Raw genomic sequence first — 21767 nt, forward strand, 5'->3', positions numbered from 1 at the left:
TGTTTTTGCCACTATGCCTTTGGTATATATTTCTAGATCAACCCTACTAGGCCAAGGGATAGATGCCTATGTAATTTTCTAGCTATCCAAAATTTGCACTCCTACTACTGATGTATGATGACTATGTTTCCACTGGTGTGTCAACACAGTATATTGTCAAAATTTTTAATATGTGCCAAACTAATATGTGAGAAATAGCATCTCAGTGTAGTTTTGATTCACATTTCTTTTATTCTGAATGAGAGTAAGATTGAGTGGCATTTCTTTTTGAGTGCAAGGTATGTTCACATATGTAGTCCACTCAGCACAGTATGTTGAACACTCAGAACACTGCTAATATTTGATACATTTTAGGACACAGACTTCTTTCATATTGTTGTTGTTTTTTTCCACGTAGCTCCATGAGTGTCCTAAATAACCCTTCTGGCAGCTCTCCACCTTCACATTCTTTTCCCAAGGGGTTAAATCATGACTTAACATAACTGGCAAATGAGGAAGGAGAAATTGGTCATGAACAGCTGTCTTCTGCTTTGCCCTCTTCCTCTGAACCTGCTGCAGAGTGCATGTGCTCTTGAGAAGTTTACTTTTGTGTGAACGTAGTGTGAAAGATCTTTTCCCATAGCCTGTGACTGGGCACAAATGTCTGTCCAGTATTGGTATTCAATATGTAGGAGCCCGGTTTTTGCCTATAAATACAAGGAGGATATCTTTATTCCTGGGAGACAGATGCTACAATATTTAGGAATGAAGACTCATGAAGTTTGCAACATTTTTTTCAAATGGTTCCCTCAAAAAACTCCACAATAATAATACTTACTATTATATTTGTATTAACTTTTATCAGGGACAGAAAACAAAGAAGGTAGGGGTGCCTGGGTGGCTCAGTCGGTTAAGCAGCTGTCTTTGGCTCAGGTCATGATCCCAGGGGTCTGGGATTGAGCCCCGCATCCAGCTCCCTGCTCAGTGAGGAGCCTGCTTCTCCCTCTCCCTCTGCTTGTTGCTCCCCTGCTTGTGCTCTCTTTCTCTCTCTCTGTCAAATAAATAAATAAAATCTTTAAAAAATAAAAATAAAACAAAGAAGGTAAAGTAATAATGATGGGTAAATTTAGGTGAAGAATATATGGGAGTTCATTGTGTTATTGTTGCAATTCTTCGTTAATGTAAATGGTTTTCAAATTAGTAATTAAAAAAAATAAGTTGGCCATAAAATAAAAAAAATAAAAAAAGAGGAAAATAAAAGTCACTGAGATATGAGAGAAGAGAGATGATAAATAGGCTGCTAGGTTGTATTTATAAAAGCAGTATTGCCAATAAATGTCACTGAATAAATCCTAGAATAAAAAACATGACGTTTGGGGCGCCTGGGTGGCTCAGTTGGTTAAGCGACTGCCTTCGGCTCAGGTCATGATCCTGGAGTCCCTGGATCGAGTCCCGCATCGGGCTCCCTGCTCGGCAGGGAGTCTGCTTCTCCCTCTGACCCTCCTCCCTCTCATGCTCTCTGTATCTCATTCTCTCTGTCTCAAATAAATAAATAAAATCTTTAAAAAAAAAAAACATGACGTTTGTATTAGAAGGTTTAACAAATATCACAAATGAAAACCATGTATTTCTTTTCCTCAATTAATAAACAGAACTGTTAACTATGTGGTGAGATTAATATTCAGAACTAACAGCAATCAGTTAAAAGTGTTTATTTTTTAAAAATCTCTTTTATTTTCTACTGAAGATAATATTGATGTTTCTCAGTTCTCAACCTGTGAGATTCCTTTTATTTTGTTTCAGATTCATCCAAGGTCAAGCAGGGAAACAGATACTTTTATTTCATAGTCAAGCTCTGTGGACACAAACTTATCTCTGCTTTCAAAGAGATGACATGATTTGACCCCATGGTTTATAACCTAAATGATTTTCATTTGGTGATATACAAATGTAAATTCTTTATTTGGCAAACTGACAGTTGGGCTTTCTCTATTATTTAATGGAAACATTAGAAAGTAGCAAATATGCATAATTTGTTTCCTTTTTTATTGTATCTGGTATAAATTATCTTTTGGGATAAAATGCAAAAGGCCATGTGGTATCAAGTCCTAGGAACATATTACAACTTATCAAACATAAAATTGTGAAATGTAAAGGAATAATGATTATGTAACAAACATCCACAAATCTTGGCCTAAAAACAGGGTATTTTTAAGAGTCTTATTTTCTTCTATTTATCAATATGTTATCAAAAACACCTCATTTTTTCTTATTATTTTACTTGTGGGGTTTTTTTGAGCTTTTAAAATAATTTGCCATTACTTTATAAAGTCTTCATAATCTAAACATCTATATAATGCACAGAAGAGCCGTATATTGTACTTTAATATGAAACGTAAATTTCTTAAAAATCTCTTAAAATATATCATTATTCTACTTGTAAATGAATCTGAAATTACTAAGAATGAAATCTGTTGAGGCACCTGGGTGGCTCAGTCAGTTAAGTGTCTGCCTTCGGTTCAGGTCATGATCTCTGGGTCCTGGGATTGAGCCCCGTTAGGCTCCCCCTTCAGTGGGTAGTCTGCTTCTCCTTCTCTCTCTGCCCCTCCCCAACCCCACCCGTGCGCTAGTGCATGCTCTCTTTCTCTCAAATAAAATCTTACCAAAAAAAAAAAAAAGAATGAAACCTATTGTGGAATATTTAATTCCATAGCAGACCAAAAAGTGTAAAGCTCATTCTAGCTCCAGTATCTACATTTGTTTTCTAAACTTTGTCCCTCCTGGGCAGTTGCTCTAGAACAATCCCTGTTGAACTACTCCCAGGTTGGCATCCTTCCCAGATGCTGATTGGGTTTCTTCAGTGGAAATGCAGCACCGCCCAATATAATTCTCTTTACCCTGCACCCAAGCCAGGTCAGCTTGAACCACAGTGCTGGCTCAGACTCCCCTGTGTGACAGACCTCCGTGTTCCTCAGCCTGCAGGAGAGTTGTGTCTAGGTCTCTGAATGATCTCTTGAAGCCCCTCTCCTTAATCCACCATGGGGAGGTTGCACATCACTCTGGCAACACATGCCAAAGGAATCCTCTCCAGGGTTTCTTCCCCCTCCCTTTGACAGTCTAGTACATAGGGTAAAGCTAAGGGCAGAATAAACCAGTTTTACATCTATTTCTTAGCATGTCTTTCAGAGGTGATACAGCACCTCGGGCTACAGGTCTATGTGGCAGCTGCTGTGCTATTCCTGTCCTTTGTATATACTGCCAAAATTCTGTTCAGAGTCCATTTTAACACCTTCTTAGCTTTTCTTCAACTAACCAAAGTCAGTTTCTATTGTTTATGTTTGAAAGAACCTTAATTAATATAAACAACTTCAATGAATATATCTTGCTATGCAGCCAAGAGGTGTATATTGGGTGCACACACATGAGACACAGCTCTCTCAGTGGCCATGGATCTAAGGGAGAACAGCCTTGAATTTTACTGGACGTAAAACGTGAAGTTAAAGAAAGCAACAAAACAAAACTTAAAGGAACCCCGGGGCTAAAGGCTAAAGATATGAGGTATTTAAGAACAATTTAGATAGAGATGTGTTAAATTCTGCTATAATAAGTTAGGTTGTGTTATTTCAGACAATGAATACATATGACTGTGATTTGGGTGATGCATTTCAGGGAACTGGAGGTTTCCTGACCAGACTAAAAGTCAGATGCTTGTTTTTTAAAGATGTATATATTTTATTTTGAGAGAAAGAGGGAGAGAGAGAGCAGAGAGAGAGAGAGAGAATCCCAAGCAGACTCTACAGAGAGAGCGGAACCTGAAGCAGGGCCTAATCCCACGACCCTGAGATCATGACCTGAGCCAAAATCAGGAGTTGGGTCACTTACTTATTTTTTTTAAAGATTTTATTTATTTATTTGTCAGAGAGAGAGAGTGCACAAGCAGGAGGGGCAGCAGTCAGAGGAAGAGGGAGAAGCAGGCTTCCCCAAGCAGGGAGTCCGATGCGGGGTTCGATCCCAGGAACTTGGGATCATGACCTGAGCCAAAGGCATATGCTTAAGTGACTGAGCCACACAGGCATCCCAAGAGTTGGGTCACTTAATCAACTGCACCACCCAGGCGCCACTGAAAGTCAGATGCTTGTTGATTCTCAGTAATCAGTTAACCTCACAAGGTCTGATGCTTCAGTTACAAAATGAGCAAGTGGTAACTACAATCACATTTGATTGAAACATTCTAAACATTTTAGTATTTTGTGACTTATTTTAAGATGTGTTCATATTGTAGTCTTGAGCTTAAGTACCTAGTTTAACTAGATAACTGTCTATAATTTAATTAATTAATTCAATAAATGTTTTTGAACTTTCAGTATGTGCCAGGCTTTTTTCTGGGAACTTGGGGCTCATTTGGTAGATATATCAAATAGACAATCTAGCCCTATCCAATAGACAATAAACAATAAATACAATCAAAAATAAATTTCTAGTAAGCTAAAATGTGCTGAGGGCTATGGAAGAAAACATGGAATAGGATAAAGGGGCTCAGGAGTGGAAGTAGGTTGGGAAGTTACGGTTTAAATAGGATTGTCAGAGTAGCTTCCTTGAGAAAGTGACATTTGAGCTGACTTGAAAATGAGCTGCTGAAATATGATAAGAGGCAAAGGGCTTTCTGGACATATCATTCCAAGTTCAAAGGCCTGAGGTGAGCTACCCTAGCCTATCCTTATAGGCTGAATAATAATAAGGTTTAATAGTAAGGATGCATGACTGGAGCCTAGGAGAATAGGGCAGCAGATAGAGACAAAGTCAGAGACATACGGGTGGGGATAGAAACAAGAGAGGGCAGAGTATTAAAGTGAAATAAAATCCACAGATGTGTGGGCAGTAAGAGCAGAAGATACACAATTCTGAAAATGCCTCCAAACCTTACTTTTGGTCTTGTTCAGAGTGCATTTCCTTTCCCAAGGAACAAGTACACTCATAAAATAACATGATATGCAGAGGTCATGTGTCTGCTAATTGTTTCTGCTCAGCTCAATTTGTCCCACAGAAGCTGAAATGTAGAAGAGAGGTAAAGGATAAAATACTGGCAAAAAGAATTAATGCAAATGAAAATCAGTCCTTTAGTATCAAGAACATTTGGAAAATTGACTACCTGTCTTCTTTTTTGAAGTAATTGGCTCAGTTTTCTTATATTACTTTAGAGAAATTAATGTTCCAAAATAATTATTGATAAATTATCTATTATTAATAATTACAAAATTGACAATTTTAGTGGGCTTCAATGACAACCATTAATATAAAAGATCCAAGACTACCAGTATGACCCCTTCACCTGCTAACATATCCAGGTGACAGACGATGCTCAAATCCTATTGGATTATTAGTTCTGATATGCTATTTAGCTAATTTTTGAGAGGATTTCTAAAAATCTCAGGCAGATTGTTCTTCAGAAGTTAGGCAAGGGACATTTTACTTATAAGTTGCATCTTATTCCTTAAGATATAGTGCTATTGGAAAACAGAAGAGAATATTTGTATTTCTCATCGCAGGGGATGTGAGAAGTGGGGATAAGAAGCATGTCTTGTTCCATTTAAGGAAAAAAGAGAACTTAAAGTAGCTTCTTATTCCTTATAAGGAGTATTCTTTCCCTTTTTCTTTGAAGACAATTATTATGCTTTTCAGTTAGACAATAAATATAGAGCTCTTTGTTTAAAACAATGTTTTATTCCACTTTGGTGGAAACTAATAAACACAATAAATAAAGTAATGGAGTTAATCATTATATGCAATGTACTGGGATCTCTGTTTTATAGATACAGAAAATAAAATAGAGTAAGATTTAATTTCTATTTATTGATTGGTATGAAGTGGTTGTGGAATACGTCTATATACTAGGCATCTGAACCAAGGAGAATTTCGTTCGTTACTTTATCACAGGTAGCCTCTGATAATTTAAGATTATTTATTAATTATTTGTCCACAATGCACAAAACTGAAGGTGTTTATTAGTCTTAGAATAATTTTGTGGAAATGCAGATTTTTTGTCAACTTGCAAAGGAAATTTTAAGAAAATATTATTAAAGTTCATACAAATCTTTCATTCTTGTTAAATGGTAAAATGTCTACAGCAAAAAATGTTACCTAAAATATGATATACCTAAATTTGATATAATATTTTGACTTAGAAAAAATAAATAAAACTTAATGAAAAGCTGATTTAATGTTTCAATTATCCTATTTAAATTATTACTGCCTCTGATGCAGAGGACACATCTTTTAGTTAGAGGGAAACTAGTTTCCATTTTAAAATTATCATTAACATCTACAGCATGGTCATTGCTTTTACTATACCACTGTTACAGAATTTTAAATCTCTGAATTATCCAACCACATTCTTCTGCGTGTCTGAATGAGATTTTTTAACTTCATAACATGGTTCTAATACATGTGCAGATACCAGCCAGTTAATAAACAGGGGACCAGAGGCAAAGGCTCCTGAATTCTGGGCAGCGCTGCACTGCGTAAGAACAAGGCATTTATCAAACTGTCTTATAGACATCCTGTTAATCTAAATCTGTCTGGATTAAAGTAACAGCAATTTATTTCACCATTTCATCACTTGTGAAGTTTGCAGATTAGTATTTCATCATTTTAAATGCATAATTATTATCCTTTGCTCCATGCTTTCTCACAGGTCCCCTGAAGGACAGTAAAGTATTACAATCATATTTTCGGTGCTAATTTTTTTCTCTCAGTCTTACACACAGATGAAAATATACTGTATACAGTATATGAGAGTGCACACAAGGGGAGGAGATAAATTCTGCCTAAATATTTAGATTAAATCCTTCTGTTTTACTAATATATACAATTAGCTTCATTGGAAGTTATCCTTCCACCTCTTTTGTAGACTTATACCATTTCTGGTTGTGTCTTGAAGGAATGCTGAGCACCTCAATGCATATATATCAGTGCAAACTGTGCCTTTCCCCCCCAGTTATAATCCATGTAACAACTTATAACATATTGGTAAAGATTAACTTTTTAGAACAGCTCTGTATTTTTTAATGAGTACACTGCTAAGTCATTAAATAATATTAAATATCGCATTAGTTATACAGAAAATATAGTAGCCTTGAAATACTGGTTTAATACACTTAAAAGAAAAAAAAAACATTGCCCACTTCTATGCTATCTTAAATATTCATTTTTTTTTAAGCTGGGGCCAGTTATCTCTTACATGTATTTGAAATCCTAGTAAAAAAAAATCCAAGATTCTCATCCCACTGAGTTAAATTGATGCCCTGATATCAATTAGTTTTATTATGTATAAAATTCCTAATAACATTAGCAGATTAAAAAATACTACAAAATATCTCAGAAAGGACTACTTATAGTTTGCTTGGCATATCTAACCTTATTTACATTTTCTGTTTCTATATAGGCTAAAGATTTATTGTATATTCTTTAGAATGTCCTTTTCACGTTATTTGTCCCAGGTCAATGTAAGAGAGGATTTGTTTTAATTGTGGTTTGCACCCCTTTAGGAAAATGCCATATTCTTATTTGCACAGGGAGGGAGAATTATAAAGCTAGCCAAATAACTTAGTTTAGTGTAAAAGAAGCTTTAACTAAAATTAAATTAGATGAGCTCTGGTGTGGGGTAGAAGGCTTTGGTTCACCTTTTGCTTCCAAACTGGGAATGTCCCCCATAAGTAATCCACTTCCCAACATTCAATATCCCTAATATAGTCCCTTGGTTTTCATAATGACTTGTCTAATATCAAAGGAAAAGGAGAAAATTAAAGATGTATCTCTTATGTATCTGTATTATAAAAGCGTGTATTACTGAGGGTTGAAATGGAAAAAGGCAAAAAATGCATCTATCACGATCTTTTAGAATAAAATCTGTATTTCTGAAAATTTCTTATTGATCTGGATATGACTTTATTTATTTTTCCTTAGACAACATATGGATATATTGAGAAGTTATTGTACCAGGCATTGTTCCAGATTCTAGGGAGTAAAACCGATAAAATTCCTGGCTCACCGAGTTTGCTTTTCAGTGGGGGTAGATGTGATACACACAGTTCCATCCTCCAGCTCCTCACCTCCACCTCCATCCTGAAGGCACACATTCCCTAGGCCTCCATCGGTAGCCCTCTTCTCCTCCTGCTTCACATTCTGTACTGACCAATCTCAGTAGTAACTATCCACTGTGCCTTAATGTTTTCAAACCTACAATTAACATCTGCACCACTCTGATATGCCTTATCTGATCATTTACTGAACAGTCAATATGAATGTCCCACAGGTATTGTAAGCACAAAGTACAAAATAAGAACTCAATATATTTGCCCCCACACCTTCTCTCATGTCGACCTGACTTTGTTTAGCATATATCCACTATTAAACCAACTGTCTCCCAGTCTCTACCTACTCATTTTTTTTCACTGCCCTTGCTCTAATTTTGGCCATGTCAACCAACAAAGCTAGTATAACATATAAAAATAATAATATTATAATGTAAAAATAATATGATATGATACAATATGATACAATATGATACAATGTAATATAATGCAACAAATGAGTTTAACTCTAATCTCACTATAGCCTCTTACACTAAAACTAATCCCATCGTGATTACTGAAAGAACTATGATTTGAAAATGTCTACATCATCATAATTCTTTTCTACTTAAATCTTTCCATGGCTTCCGGTAAAAAGCAATATTATTTAGCATGGCATAAAAGGCACTTCATATCTGTCATCTATTTGTGTCATATCCTGCCACCTCCCTATGTTCCCCAGAAGAACACCATCAGTTTAGCATGATTGTACAGCTCTTCCATTTTCCCCATCTCTCACCTTGTTTCTTCTGTCTAGAAGTTTATTTCTGTATTTCTCTGAACATATTTTTTTTTGTGTGTGTGTGTGTGTGTGTTTAGTTACTTGACTCTTTAAACAGTGATATGCTTTATAAAATTACTAAATCATTTTTACTTTTCTTATTTTCTACAGCATTTTCCTGGATTTATTTATTTTATTCCTCCAAGAGTGTTGTTCTCAAAGTGGGTCTTTGAGTGGATAATTTTCTGGGCTCTCATATACCTACCACTTAAATTAAATGCAGCTGGATATATAATTCTGGGTTCAAAGTTATTTTCCATCAACCACTTTAAAATTATTACTCAATTTTTTTATATCCGGTATTGCTATTGAGAATTCTGATGCCAGTCTGAGTCTTACTACTCTGTAAGAGCTTTTCTGGAAGCTTTTATTTCATTTTAAGGTTATAAGGGTATATTAGTTTTTCTTCATGTAAAATGCATTACACTCTATGAGTCATGTCAACCTGAGGTATTTAATATTGCTTTAATTATCTGAAATTCATTGTTATTTTCTCAAATATCTCCTCCTATGTGTATGTATTTAAGAATATACCTGTGTCTGTATTTATTTTCTTTTCTTCAGTAACTCATTATCTGTATATATCTTCTATTCTATATATCTCTTACGCTTTATTTTTATATCATATATCTTTTTTTTTAAGATTTTATTTATTTATTTGAGACCGAGAGAATGAGAGACAGAGAGCATGAGAGGGAGGAGGGTCAGAGGGAGAAGCAGACTCCCCGCCGAGCAGGGAGCCCGATGCGGGACTCGATCCCGGGACTCCAGGATCATGACCTGAGCCGAAGGCAGTCGTTTAACCAACTGAGCCACCCAGGCGCCCTATATCATATATCTTTCTATCTATCCTTTTCATTTGCCTTCTTGGATAGTAATTCACACTGATCATCCTGCTTGCTAATTTTTCTTCCATTGTATCATATCTTTTGTTCTTTTTTCAGTCATTATAATGTATATAACTCATATTTTACTTGGATATTTGAATGACTTCTTGCTCCTGTTTGGTTTATGAATATCCTCTCTTGTCGTTTTGAGAATATTTATTATAGTAAATATATTTATCAACATGTTTCAATAATCTTGCTTCATGCTTTATGTGTCATTCAGATAGTTTTCTTTCTTTTAATGTGTTTAAACTCTTATCCTGTGGCCTCGCAACTTCAGATAAAAACTATTCTGGGGGCAGCTGGGTGGCTCAGTTGGTTAAGCATCTGACTCTTGATTGCAGCTCAGGTCTTGATTACAGGGTCGTGAGTTTCAAGCCCTGAGTTGGGCTCCATGCTGGGTGTGGAGCTTACTTAAAAAACAGAACAGAACAGAACAAAACAAAACAAAACAATTGTTCTGCCTGCTAAGGGTTACTGGGGAGACTGCTAGGAATGCAGTGGCAAATAGAGAGATTCTCTGTATGGAACTTAAATCTTTAGTTCCTTTAAAAAAACATTTTACTGAGGAATGATAGACATACAAAATGTATACATATTTAATGTATACAATTTAATGATTTGGGAGGTAAATTTACATCTGTGAAACCATCACCACAATCAATGCCATAGACATATAATTTGTCCTCAGAGAATGTGGTCTTCAGAGAAAATTCAGAGTTTCATGCACCAGAAGTTCTCTGAGAAGAGAATGTGCAAACCTAGCAGTAATATAAGAAAATAATTTTCTAGTGAGATTATATGGTGGATGACACAAATGTTACTTAGTTTTGATAAATTATTTAAATTTTAGAGACACATATTGCAGGTAAAAATAACTAAATTCAGGGGCACCTGGGTGGCTCAGTCGGTTAAGTGTCTGCCTTTGGCTCAGGTCATGATGCCAGGGTCCTGGGATGGAGCCCCACATCAGGCTCCCTGCTCAGCGGGGAGCCTGCTTCTCCCTCTCCCTCTGCCTGCTTGTGCTCCCTCTCTCTATCTCTCTGTCAAATAAAATCTTTAAAAAAAAAACTAAATTCAATTATAGCTAGTGTTAGGTTGTGAACATTTAGGATATTTTTGTTAAAATTTTACAAATCAAATTATTCACTTCCTGGGGATTTTCAATATCTAGTCAGTGGGAAAAGTTTTTATATAATTTTAATATGTTCATTCTGCACAAAAACCTTAATAAGAGGAATTTAGTTTATTTATTTTTCACCCTGTATAAAACTGGGATTTTGCATGAATCCATTAGCTTGTCACCAGACATTATTTTGATTCTTTATGGAGACTGCTTTTGAAATGGTTTGATATTTCTAGCTGAAAGTCAAACAAGGTTTAAAATGCAAGACTGAGTTAGGCAAATCTTAATAGCTTCTGATGAGAAAGGATTACACCAATCTGGTGGAAAACATGCTTCTCTGCTGCTCCAGTTATAGTTAGAATTTTACTAAGGGGAGTTGTAAATGTCCCTATGGGATAAAGCTATGAGAATAACAACACCATTATTGTACAAACGTTGCTTGGATTTTAGTCCCTTGAGAAGGTTTTGATTGTGTGTATGTGTGTTGCAGAAGCAGGTATACAGAAAAAGATGTATCTGTCTTTTTAACAGGGAAGGCTAGGACATTGAAATACACAGGTGCTACACACACACACACTCAGATGTAGTGGAAATTGTTGGGTGCTGCCCAGATCCTCCTGCCACTAGAATGTAGGCATCCAAAGGCTTTTAGCTGAATCCCTTCCTGCAATTGGGAACAGCCTCAGCCAAGGTCATATCTCTTCTCTAGGAGTAGCCCACACAATGACTGGTCCATGCTGGGGTACGAAGTTGCCACCCCTTCTCTCTATTCATTACATTTCCGCTGAGAACCATTCCTGTTTCAGAGACCCATGGGATTGCCTGAGACTTCTGTCTCAATTGTATTAGCAGTTCAATTTCTCCATCTGTTCAATTCTGTTTCTTCTCTCCTTTCCAGGCAGAGTTCCTGAGAGCACATCCTCCAAAATTCCTGCATTCAGATCTGCATCTCATCAGTTTGTCTTGAAAAAACCTGACCTATAGCACACTATGTGACATTTCCCACTGGAATTTTGTGTCTGCCATTGGAAGTCTTGAGCTTTCTTCTGTGGTTCAGTATTTCTTAGCTCTCATAGCCTGCAGTACTAAAGGTTATTGAAATTTATCCAACAGATAATGAGAATTACCTTCTATTACAGGAGAAAAAAAGATTACCCAGATACATGAAATAGTTTTTTAGGACTCTCCTCTCTTGACGTTTTTATTTACTACATATTATTGCATCTACCTTTCACTTTGTAACACAAATACTTTCTTTGGGCTAGAGGGGTTTGTTGAACAATAATTTCATTGGTTATATGGAAATTTACAGATCAACGCTGTGATACTAAAAAGGGTGTAAGAGGTTCATATATATATTTAAGCGTAGTGTTGCACATGTATGCTGAGATTGGTTCTTTCTCTCTCTTCTTCATTAATCTATTCATCTATCTTTGGACAGTTTCTCTAGAAGTAGAATCAGACATGAGGAATTCTTGTACAAATAATTTCTTATGAGGGTGCTCTCAGCAAAAGCTAAATAGGGAATCAGGTCAAAGAAGGGAGAAATCTAAGCATGGTTGTAGCTATCCTGGAAACTCGCTGCAGTTTGATCCATGAGGGATGTTCTGTAGCACAAACTGCACAATAGAATTAATCTTACACCTTGAGGCAATTATTCCACACCAGTCAATCATTGGCCAAGGTCTGAGATTTGAAGGGCATAGAAACAAATCTCAACAATTCTCAATGAAAGGGGTAGCTACGAAATGTTATCTGGGCCAACACTTTCAACAGTGTGAAATGGAAGCACTGTGGCATATCTTATAAAGGAAGGCAAAAAGGGCAATAACAGCACCCACCCTATCATCAATCTGTCTATCATCCATTCATTTATCCATCCAAAAGATGCACTGAGTATATATCTTGCAAGGTTCTGGGAATGAAAAAAAAAAATGGGCCCTTGATCTGAAAGAACATGCATATTGATTAAAAGGCAAGTAAGGGGCGCCTGGGTGGCTCAGTCGTTAAGCGTCTGCCTTCGGCTCAGGTCATGATCCCAGGGTCCTGGGATCGAGCCCCACATCGGGCTCCCTGCTCTGCGGGAAGCCTGCTTCTCCCTCTCCCACTCCCCCTGCTTGTGTTCCCTCTCTTGCTGTGCCTCTCTCTGTCAGATAAATAAATAAAATCTAAAAAAAAAAAAAAGGCAATTAAATCCCAGAAAAATATGTTCTTTTATAGAAGTCTAACTAGGAGCTCTGTGCAAAGTTAGGTCACTCCTAATTCTTCTTGTATAAATGAGGTTATAGAAAGTTTCTTAAAAAAGATGCAATTGTTAATAGTAATGACAAAAGAAGGTCATTAGTTACTAATAAGGATGAAGGAAGGAACAATGATTGGCAGAACAGAAGTTAAGTTATTATTGTTCATTCTTGACAGAAAAGCCTAATCAAATTAAATATTTCTTTGGGCCTATTTTGTTATTTGGTGAGGAAGTGAACAGCGTTTGGGTGTTTGTGAAGGACTCGATGAACTAGATCAGAGGGTTCTCTTGTGTTCTCTTGGCTTAGAATTACTCTGTTAGACCTAAAGCTATATCCCAAGGAAAAGGAGCATCAGAGTTTAAAGAAAGCTATTATGATGAGAGATTCTCTACTTAGTCACTTGACTTAGTAATGTTTAATAGGTTTCCTAATATTTTTCCTATTAAACCCCCACAAGTCTTAGGTTTGACATAACTACATTGGGTTGGAAATTAATAGTGACCACTGAAATGGATCTTTAGGTTGATTAGTCAAGTAGGGAAAAAAAAAAACTACATTTATTTGAAACCTAAGTGCACTTTCTAGACAAGAGTTTGGGCTAAGGTAATGTTGAGACTCTGTCACAAGAAGACTTGATTGTGTATGTTAAAAATAGGACTGATACGATCTATCTTTGTTTTATAATACAGCTCTGCATGAGGAGAGGATTTCTTAGGTAGAGAAACTTAGAGAGAGGGTTATTAGTTAACTGTCCATTTCATTTCCATGACCTAACTCAAAATGATTCAGTTACCTTTTTACTTACAAATGAGGGGAGCAAAGCCATTACTGCTCTGCCATCAATGGATTTATTTATGCTTTTTTTTTTTTTGTAGTGGACTCAAGTTAATTTTGCCTTTCTATATTCCCTTTTGTTCATAAAAACAACTCAATTCTTTTCTCTGTGTACCCACTACTCCTTCAATCTAAATTCATGTATTAATGGTTGGGCTTGCAGGTCTGGTCAATTAGATTCTCAGTAACTGATTCAAGGATATACGTGTGCTTTATTCCAAGCCAAGAATAATTAGCCTCAGGAATTTTGCAAGGCACTATCAGAAAAGAAACATACTCTTTTTCTCGGAATTTAACAAATCATAAAATGCAAGTCTATTTGATACTGACTATCTTTGATACTTTGTCGGGGAGAGCCTTCTCAGATTCAAGCCAGTATAGAAGAAAACAGTTGGGGAGCCCCTTCCACACAATCACGCTGAGCTAGTACCCGCGCCTGGAATCCAGCTGCAACCTCAGCCGCACCTGCCGCCTGCCACTGCCTCTGGACCATGGATCCCCACAAAGTGAGCAAGCTTCGGGCCTTCGTGAAAATGTGTAAGCAGGATCCGAGCATTCTGCACACTGAGGAAATGTGCTTCCTGTGGGAGTGGGTGGAGAGCATGGGGGTTAAAATACCACCTGCCCCTCATAAAACTAAATCAGAAGACAATATCAAGGAAGAAAAAACAGATAGTAAGAAGGCAGAGAAAAACATAAAGACAGACGAACCATCAAGTGAGGAAAGTGATCTAGAAATTGACAATGAAGGTGTGAATGGACAAGATACTGATGCCCCTCAAGAAATGGGAGATGAAAATGTAGAGATAACCGAGGAAATGATGGATCAGGCAAATGATAAAAAAGTGGCTGCCATTGATGCCCTAAATGATGGTGAACTACAGAAAGCCATTGACTTGTTCACAGATGCCATCAAACTGAGTCCTCGCTTGGCCATTCTGTATGCCAAAAGAGCCAGTGTCCTCACCAAATTACAGAAGCCAAATGCTGCCATTAGAGACTGACAGAGCTATTGAAATAAATCCTGATTCAGCTCAACCTTGTAAATGGCGAGGGAAAGCACACAGACTTCTGGGCCATTGGGAAGAAGCAGCACATGATCTTGCCCTTGCTTGTAAACTGGATTATGATGAAGATGCTAGTGCAATGCTGAAAGAAGTTCAACCGAGGGCCCAGAAAATTGCTGAACATTGGAGAAAGAACGAGCGAAAACATGAAGAGTGAGAGATCAAAGAAAGAATAGAAAGGGTTAAGAAGGCTCAGGAAGAACATGAGAGAGCCCAGAGGGAGAAAGAAGCCAGAAGACAATCAGGAGCTCAGTAGGGCTCTTTCCCAGGTGGCTTTCCTGGGGGAATGCCTGGTAATTTTCCTGGAGGAATGCCTGGAATGCCTGGGCTCAATGAAATTCTTAATGATCCAGAGGTTCTTGCAGCCATGCAGGAGCCAGAATTTATGGTGGCCTTCCAGGATGTGGCCCAGAACCCAGCGAATATGTCAAAATATCAGAGCAATCCAAAGGTTATGAATCTCATCAGTAAATTGTCAGCCAAATTTGGAGGTCAAGCATAATGCCCTTCTGACAAATAAAGCCCTTGCTGAAGGAAAAGCATTGATCACCTAATGGATGTTGCAATAATACAAACCAGTGTACCTCTGACCTTCTCATGAAGAAAGATGGGGTACTGTGAAGAGAATCCCTACCCCTCTGCCCCACATGCAACTGAAACATTCTATAGTGGTTTGCCATTAGGGTATTCATTCAGATAATGTTTTCCTACTAGGAATTGCAAACTTTAAACACTTTTTAAACCTTAAAAATATTTGAAAACATATTAAAAGGGTGTGTTAGTCCCTAAAAAAAACAACAAAACAAAAATCAGATGGGAAGATGTCATTTCTTAAAGACATAATTTTACAACCTCAATAGACAATAGAGTCATGTCTGAAGTCCATCTAGTTATAGACTTTCTAGTACATGAAAATTCCTTTTGGTAAATAAGCCAGACTGAGTTGTGTTTCAATTTCTTAGACTCAAAAGAGCTCTGACTCATAAACTTACTTCCAATCAAAGCTCCAAACTGCCGCATGTCTGCCCACTCTTAACTCAGAACATCATTGGCTTCTCATCTCTTCATTAGTAATTTTTCTTGTTTGGTTGTAGTAATACTATTTTGGGTTGATTACTTCAGCCCAAATCTGAAACTATTAGTAAGAAGTTGTGCCATACATGATTCCACCATACAAAGCTGCGATCATACAAAGTCATTTGAGGAATTGTCCAATTGTCTTGCAAACTCCACCTCCCTCCCCAAGGTTCATTCTTATATGAAGATGCAAAATTAGGAGAAACTCACAGCAAGTCAGGTCATTAACTGATGAAGGCATGAACACAGATGATTTGAGAGCTCTTTAAGAGGCCACTGGATATTGGAAATGAAGGACAAGAGCAGAGTTTATAATGACTTTGGCCTTCTTTGGTACCCAGGTGAGTAACAGTGCCATTAGGAAAAAGTCTTAGGGAAAGATAATATAATTCTGGGTGTATGTCTTTCTATCTCAACTATCCAAAAGTTAGTTTAATTTACTTCTCCATGTATTATAATGATCTCATTGCTGGTTTCCTCACATCTACTCTTGTTCCCTGCTAGATAAAGGGCAGGGAGAATTTTCAAAATCCAAGCCTGGATATTAATCTCTTTTGCTTCAAGCCCTTTAAAGACTTTCAAATGTTTTAAGGAGAAGTAAAAAAAGAATCCTTAACATGAACTTCAATTTCTAGGGGAATACTCTTCCAAAGGCACTACAGAGTTCACCATCATCAAAGAAATAAATTTAGTGACATCAAGGGAAATTATGTAAATAGCAAAATAGCACAGTCTGCCACCTTCTTGCCTGTCAGCCTCAGTCAGCCTACACTTTTCCCCTCTGGTAACTCACTGCCCCTTGGCAATCCCAGGTCCTCAGCACACCCAACTCCCTCTACTCCTGGGGCTTTTAAGCATGCCTTCACTCTGGTGGAGCAACCCAGCCTCCCACATCCCATTTCCCAAGTTAATTTTACTTAGTTTCCTAACATCCCTCACTAGAGCAAATCCTCCTATTAAATCGACTTTGTAATTCTTACCAGATCTGCAGTTCTGTGATGATTCATGTGATTATTTGATTATTAAATGCATTTCTCACTGCACTGTGTGCTCCATGAAGGTAGAGACCATATAAGTTTTAGTTTGCCATTATATTCAGTGTCTTGTGAATGCCTGGTTCATCATAAATCCCTCATATGTATTTATTTCTTAAATAAATGAGTATTTTTTGAGAGCATATATATTTTTGTTAAAATCTATTCTTGCTTGCCTTTGCATGTTTGAGTCCATAAGGATCAGCATTTTTTAAAAAAAAAGATCTTCTCCCTCCTACAGCTCTGCCTTAGTTTCATTTTTATATATCACTGAGATGAATCCCTTCCTTTCTCCTTTGACAATAAATGCTTATGCCAAATATTAGTTGGTAGGATTTTGAATCCTAAACATATTATGTAATGTTTGTGTGTAGTTCCATGGATGGCATTGCTCTCAATTTAGGCAAGATTACTGATAACATTCCTTTGGTTAAGGAATTAATTTTTCTCACTGCAATTTATTTACCCTGGAAATGTCAGAAAACTCACTATTCAGAGGTTTCTTAATCTCTTGCCATTTAAAATGACAATTTATGTGGTAGGAATGGTGGCACAAAGGAATGTCATTTATTTCTGCAAGGTTTATGTAATGGACAGAGTGCAGACAGCAGATAAAGCTGAATATTTGTGCCTGGGATAGAGAATATTTTAATTGCAAATTCACCAGTAGAGGAATTCTTGTCACTACCTTAGAGGAGAATAAATAGATGATCTCCCTCTTACTTCCACATGCATACTTATGAACTTTATCGGAGAATCAGGCTAGACATAACTGTGCTGTTTAACTATTTCTATCCCGGGAAGTGTTTTAGCTAACTCATTAGCTACAATATATCTACTTTGGGGAGATCTCTGTAGAATTTGCTATTGATGATGGCTTTGCTATGTTAGGATGCCCAGTTTGCACTACTGGAAAGTGATTGGAACAGAGAAAATAAACAGTTAGTGCATAAGATTATAAACACTAGCATTTCTCAGGTTTTTGCTGACTGGATTTACAGGTATTCATGTAAGGTTTTTAATTTTCTAGATTGTAGTGCTTATGACATTTCTGGTACTATTCCATACAAAATTAACTTATCGAATGCCCATGAATTATCAGACATTATTTTAACCCTTCAGAAGAGGAAACTGAGGCATAGGGAGGATAACTTGCCTGAGGTCCAACAGCTAGTGAGTGCTGGCACCAGGACTGGATCTCAGCAATCTGGTGTCAGAGTCCATGTCCTTCACCACTATCCAGCATTCGTTCTTGTTTATCATAGATTCATTTGTTTTGTTTTGCATGGATCTCTAAAATTCACCGTGGCTTCAACTCAGATTAAAAACAAGAGTCTTAAGAAAAGTACAATCCAGTTAATGTATCTGCACATATTTACTTTAAAAAACTACTTGAAAGTGCACTGCTTGCTTCCCCTCTCTTTGTCAGTAAACTCCAAAATAGTTGCAACTTGATCTCCCTTCTCATACACTCTTCATCCAATAGGATGTTGATAGTCTCTCCATGAGGATGGGGCTGATGTTGTCTCCCTTTAAGTCTGTGCTTCGGACATGTGCTTACAGTGAAAGTAACCAAGAAGAGGTCATTAAAGATGATGTAACTTCTGCCTGGTCATCCTGAGGTGCCTGATCTTGGAGCCAGTCACTATGCTGTGATGAAGCCCAGACCACGTGAAGAGGACACATGCTGTTGTTCTGGTCTTCAACATCAGATGAGATTTCAGCCAACAGACAGCATCAGCCACCAGACATGTAGGTTAATACCACTACAGATGATTCCTGTCCCCAGTTTTTCAGTCTTTCCAGCTGAGACCTCAGCCATTGAAGATCAGAAACAAATTATCCCTTTTGTTCTCTGTCTGAATTCCGGACTTAAAAGGTCTGGAGGATAATAAAGTCATTTATGCCACTAAGATTTTAGGTTGGTTTGTTCCTCAGCATTAAATAACTGGAACAATAAAATAGGGCTAATATCTCTCGCTTTTTATAAGGCATATAATTAATTAATATTTGAATTAGTAGTGTAATTAGAATTTTTCATTATAGTTAAATCCTAGATGAACTTTAAAATCACTTTAAATCAAGAGCATCTAATTTTTAAAAAAGAGTGAGAATTTAGGGGCATCTGGGTGGCTCAGTCGGTTAAGCGTCTGCCTTGGCCTCAGGTCATGATCCCAGGGTCCTGGGATGGAGGCCCGCATCAGGCTCCCTGCTCAGCGGGAAGCCTGCTTCTCCCTCTCCCACTACCCCCCTGCTTGTGTTCCCTCTCTCGCTGTCTCTCTCTCTGTCAAATAAATAAAAAAGAAGAAGAAGAAGAAGAAGAAAGAGTGAGAATTTAAATTTGAATTTTAGGGAAAAGTTTTTTACTTTTGCTATATTAATTACTTAGGTATTTTTTTGTATTATCTCTTCTTAAATGTTTTGTGCCTCATTTTCTTTCTCTTTCAAATTCTTAGCTGCTAAAATCATGTTTTTTTATTATGATGAATACTCATAAACTTTTGCAGAGTACACTTTCTCGCATGGCCATGCAAGTATATTTGAATGATGAAGGCTTAACCATGTGCTCTGATATGCCTACCAAACTCTAGTATGAAGAAGTACATTCAAGGTCACTGGCATCTAAGATTGAAACTAATTTTAGTATATGTGCTGCCGAAGCGAGCACGATTGAAACTAATTTTATTTCAAATATTATCACTGGAAACTGCACTTCAATGAGGTATTTATTTTTCCAGCAATTTGAAGTATTCAATAGTAAATATTCTGGGACTGTGGAAGAGCAGTATCAAAGGAAATTGTCTGAGTGATTTTCAACTAAAAAAAAAAATAATGAGAGTAGTGTGTGTGCGTGTGTGTGTGTTTTGAGATTGAATCTTCTTAAGCAGAGTATCTTAATCTAAGACTGTCCATGACTTAAAATATTGGAATAATTCAAGTTTACTGGAACTAAGTTTTAGTGCAATTTGTAAGGTTTTACTTGAATATGTTAAGTACCTGATTAAGATACATGAATATTTTATTTTGATATTCTTTAAGGATGCTAAAGTTTTTCAGTGTGTTGACAATTTTATGTGATATATTCATATGCTTTGATCTCTTAAATATATAAATCTCTTGACATTTTTTAAAATGTGAGGTTTAAAAAAGAAAACAATCACAAATATATTTAAATAGCTGTAATAATTTTTTTCATCTCATCACTACAAAATGGCAGACATCACATATTCTAAACAAAAGCTAGCAAGAGAATGGAAAGTGGAAGTGAGAAATGTTAATTAGTGCATGTGTTCAGGTAGAAATAAATGGGTATATTAATTAAAAATCAACAACAATATAAAACAAGTAGTAATAGTTTTTTGGGGGGTTTCCTTTCTTTATTTAAATTCAATTAATTAACATATAGTGTATTATTAGTTTCAGAGGTAGAGTTCAGTGATTTATCAGTTGCAAAGAACACCCAGTGCTCATTCCTTCATGTGCCCATCACCCAGTTACCCCATTCCCCCCAATCCACCTCCCCTCCAGCAACCCTCAGTTTCTTTCCTATGCTTAAGAGTCTCTTATGGTTTGTCTCCTTCTCTGATTTCATCTTGTTTTATTCTTCCCAGGTTTTTTTTACTAACCAGAATCATGCTGTATGTATTATTCTTTGATGTGCTTGTTGGAGATGTTCTCAGCCTAGCACACTCCTTTTATCCATTCTATATTCCATAGAAATAGTGTCACTGTTTGGGTTGCTTCATTCTGCTGTTATAATTATGCCCACTTTTGTGCATAAACTTGAGCACAGGGGCTGGAATTTGAGGGAAAGAGTGCCAGTTTGAGCCCTTGGCAATCTGAGGTGAAGGCGTGTTGACTTGGCATTGAGCAGGTGGCAGGCCATGCATGCTGACTCAAGCAGAAGGGCAGCTGAACTGTGAATTTGGGACCCACAGGCTGATGGCATCATGTGTGACAGGGACATGGCTGGTTTTGCTTTTAACGTTTGTTTTTCTGGGAAAGTCTATCTCTCCTTCTATTCTAAATGAAAGCCTTGCTGGATAGAGTATTCTTGGCTGTAGATTTTTTCCTTTTGGCAGTTGGAATTGATCATGCTGCTCTCTTCTGGCCTGTGGAGTTTCTGCTGAAAAATCCACTGATAGCTGTATGGGTTTCCCTTGTGTGTCACTGCTTTCCTTTTTCTTGCTGCTTTTAAAATTCTTTATCACTACTTTTGGCCATCTTATTTACTTTGTGTCTTGGTGCAGACCTCTTTGGGTTGGTTGTGTTGGGGGCTCTCTGTGCTTCCTGGATCTGGATTTCTCTTTCCTTCCCCAGATTCAGGAAGTTTTTAGCTACTATTTCTTCAGACAAATCTTCTGCCCCCTTTTCTCTCTCTTCTTCTTCTGGGATCCCTATCATGTGACTATTATGCTTGACAGTATCACTGAGTTCCCTGGGTCTATTCTCAGTTTGCATATTTTTCCCCCTCTCATCTGCTCAGCTTGATTACTTCCCATTACTTGTCCTCCAGGTGGCTAATCTGTTCTTCTACTTCCTCTTGTTTGCCATTTATTCCAGGTGGTCTGTTTTTATTTCCATTTAGTGAGTCCAATAGCTCTAATTGG

The 21767-nt window shown here is 37.1% G+C and overlaps 1 pseudogene; it reads left to right on the forward strand.

The window, feature by feature from the left end:
* The first annotated feature begins 14470 nt into the window (after window positions 1-14470).
* Window positions 14471-15548, forward strand: LOC110570536 (annotated as a pseudogene).
* The last annotated feature ends 6219 nt before the right edge of the window (window positions 15549-21767 follow it).

The sequence above is a fragment of the Neomonachus schauinslandi genome, chromosome 5 (genome assembly GCF_002201575.2).
Source record: "Neomonachus schauinslandi chromosome 5, ASM220157v2, whole genome shotgun sequence".
Classification (NCBI taxonomy): domain Eukaryota; kingdom Metazoa; phylum Chordata; class Mammalia; order Carnivora; family Phocidae; genus Neomonachus; species Neomonachus schauinslandi.